Source organism: Sinohyriopsis cumingii, chromosome 11 (assembly GCF_028554795.1).
Source record: "Sinohyriopsis cumingii isolate HCF-2022 chromosome 11, ASM2855479v2, whole genome shotgun sequence".
Taxonomy (NCBI): Eukaryota; Metazoa; Mollusca; class Bivalvia; order Unionida; family Unionidae; genus Sinohyriopsis; species Sinohyriopsis cumingii.
The window spans coordinates 50,424,134-50,428,272 of NC_142971.1; positions in this window are offsets into that span (position 1 = coordinate 50,424,134).

Below are 4,139 nucleotides of genomic sequence, written 5' to 3' on the forward strand. Positions count from 1 at the left end.
AATGGCATGTGTCCCATGTTGATTCAAAGATGATAGTTACAAATTAATAATGGCATGTGTCCCATGTTGATTCAAAGATGATAGTTACAAATTAATAATGACATGTGTCCCATGTGGATTCAAAGATGATCATTATAAATTAATAATGGCATGTGTCCCATGTTGATTCAAAGATGATAGTTACAAATTAACAATGGCATGTGTCCAATGTTGATTCAAAGATGATAGTTACAAATTAACAATGGCATGTGTCCCATGTTGATTCAAAGATGATAGTTACAAATTAATAATGGCATGTGTCCCATGTTGATTCAAAGATGATAGTTACAAATTAATAATGGCATGTGTCCCATGTTGATTTAAAGATGATAGTTACAAATTAACAATGGCATTTATTCAATGTTGATTCAAAGGTGATAGTTACAAATTAACAATGGCATGTGTCCCATGTTGATTCAAAGATGATAGTTACAAATTAACAATGGCATGTGTCCAATGTTGATTCAAAGATGATAGTTACAAATTAATAATGGCATGTGTCCCATGTTGATTCAAAGGTGATAGTTACAAATTAACAATGGCATGTGTCCCATGTTGATTCAAAGGTGATAGTTACAAATTAATAATGGCATGTGTCCCATGTTGATTCAAAGATGATAGTTACAAATTAATAATGGCATGTGTCCAATGTTGATTCAAAGATGATAGTTACAAATTAACAATGGCATGTGTCCAATGTTGATTCAAAGATGATAGTTACAAATTAACAATGGCATGTATTCAATGTTGATTCAAAGGTGATAGTTACAAATTAACAATGGCATGCATTCGATGTTGATTCAAAGATGATAGTTACAAATTAACAATGGCATATGTCCCATGTGGATTCAGAGATGATAGTTACCTACTAACAATGACATGTGTCCCATGTTGATTCAAAGATGATAGTTACAAATTAACAATGGCATGTATTCAATGTTGATTCAAAGATGATAGTTACAAATTAACAATGGCATATGTCCCATGTGGATTCAGAGATGATAGTTACCTACTAACAATGACATGTGTCCAATGTTGATTCAAAGATGATAGTTACAAATTAATAATGGCATGTGTCCCATGTTGATTCAAAGGTGATAGTTACAAATTAACAATGGCATGTGTCCAATGTTGATTCAAAGATGATAGTTACAAATTAATAATGGCATGTGTCCCATGTTGATTCAAAGATGATAGTTACCTACTAACAATGACATGTGTCCCATGTTGATTCAAAGATGATAGTTACAAATTAACAATGGCATGTGTCCCATGTTGATTCAAAGGTGATAGTTACAAATTAACAATGGCATGTATTCAATGTTGATTCAAAGGTGATAGTTACAAATTAACAATGGCATGTATTCAATGTTGATTCAAAGATGATAGTTACAAATTAATAATGGCATGTGTCCCATGTGGATTCAGAGATGATAGTTACCTACTAACAATGACATGTGTCCCATGTTGATTCAAAGATGATAGTTACAAATTAATAATGGCATGTGTCCCATGTTGATTCAAAGATGATAGTTACAAATTAACAATGGCATATGTCCCATGTTGATTCAAAGATGATCATTATAAATTAATAATGGCATGTGTCCCATATTGATTTAAAGATGATAGTTACAAATTAACAATGGCATGTGTCCCATGTTGATTCAAAGATGATAGTTACAAATTAATAATGACATGTGTCCCATGTGGATTCAAAGATGATCATTATAAATTAATAATGGCATGTGTCCCATGTTGATTCAAAGATGATAGTTACAAATTAACAATGGCATGTGTCCATGTTAATTATAAATAGTTATAAATTAACAAGTGACATGTCATTTACTCTGGAACTAAAACCATTAGCTTGAATTTTAAACACTTTCTCCATAGAACTACATTAGAGCCCTGGACCATGTTAAAAAAATAGAAATGTTCTTTAAATATTCCAGATTGTTTTGGAAACAAGTCATATACCAATTCTGTCATTTGTAGAAATCAAGCAGCAGCTAGACATGTATTGACTGACGTGAAGCTGGCAGATATTCAGAACAACTCTTGAGATAAAGGTTCAGAAAACAAGAACGTAGGGCAAGTACATATCCATTATACCAGGGATCTGCATTAATTTAAATGCTTTTGTAATTCACATAATTGTGAAATAAGCTAACAGATGAATGGCAAATCCTCAGAATAGACCAGCTGGTCAGTACCACACACCATAAAAAAACTCACTTTGTGAACTTGGCTATGAGGCATGATGTGGAATTGGCAGTTAATGCTGTTACGATTTATATTTGCAGTTGAAATATGTCTTTCATAAAACAAAATTGTACTAAAATCTTCTGAAATTGTATCTCACATAAATTGGGACCTTACTTGATGATGATGTAGCCCTGCAGTAAATACATTGACAAGTCCAGCTGACTGTGCATTTGTATCTTGCTTGGACTGTACTCATCAAATCCATCCAATGTCTCGATGATCTAAACCCATTTTGCAAGTTTAGATGGATGCGAAATATGACTTAGGTCTGGAGGTGGTAACAAGCTCAGATGGACAACGAAAGGAAAACTTAATGAAATATGTAAAAACTTGCAAAGTTACCCTCATTTTGCTGCATTCATTTCAGCCAATGCCCATTTAAAATTGTACAATACCTTGGAACTTTAAGGAAATTTTGTCCTTTATTTTGACACCGGCAGTTGTATGTTCGTCCCTCATAGCTATCACCAAGACATTGAAGGGGACCAAGTAGGTGCAAGGACTGGTGAACATCCAGAAGAAATTAGTGTAAGTTTGCCAACGGTGGCTCCAAAAATTGCATATATCAACACAGAGACTGAAATGAAGTAATTCATATCAAATGCAAAGTCATGGGCTGAAATTAAACTATCGATTGAGTCAAGTATCCTACTTTTAAGTCATGAAAAAAACATTGCAGTTCAGGCCATATCAAGACTTTCATTTGAAAGCATTAAATCTTTTAGTTTGTAAGGAGACAGTAAATTCTTTCTTTAAGTAATCAAAAGGAACCATTTCCATTTCTTAAAAGGTAAAAAAGGATTGCATTTAAGCCATAAAATATCATTAAAGTTAAATATTACACATCTTTACATTAATATATACTGCTGTTTACCTTTATGGTAGTCAATAGTTATCTTACACTTAAATATTGCGGAAAGTGTTATCTTTTATTAGTCTTCACTGGCAACAAAACAAGCATTTTCTTCTGTAAATTTGATAGCAAGCAACCCTGATTTCCATGCATCAGAGTATATCTTGTGAGTAAAATCCTGTAATAAGGCTTAACATGACACACTCAACAGTTTTGACCTCTATGAGTCTGGGTTCAATCCTCAATTTTTGCTATATTCACCATTCAGTGTTTGATGGTTTCCTCCAGGATTTGAAGAGCACCATATCCCAACCAGTCATTGAATACACACAAAATGTTTGGTAATTTGATACATGTAGATTTTATGTGTCATAAAACTTGCATGCATGAAGAGATGTCTGTTCACTACTGTATACTGTTGTGGGTGTATGGGACAGGTAAGTGTAAAGTGTAAAGATAATATGTAAAGAACAAACTATTATCATCCTTTATTACAGCATCAATTAATAGTTACAAAATAATGAGACATACAATGGACAATAAGATATAAAATCGAATTGTCATTACCTAACTTTCATTTATTATCAGATAATTGCCTTTGTAATAAGCTTCAGACTTAGATGACACATGGTGCATACACTTATCTATTTATACAACAATTGCCTTCACAAAATGTTTTAATTTCAGTGGCTTGTCTCAGATAAACAAGAAGAGACTACATGTTTATGGAAATGTATGTTACTATCTAAATTGTTAAATTTATGTTACTACTATAAAAGCCATATACAATTTTCAAATGTAAAATATTGTAGCAGTCCATTTCCAAAATATTAAAATCTGACAGGTTTCTTTCAAAAAAGAATTGCAGAAAATACGCATGATCATCTAATTCTTTCCTATTTAAAGAATCCCAATATTTCTTGTGACAGAAAAACCTTGGATGTGGTGTCTGGATTTTGTTGTTGTTGTTAAAACTTTTATC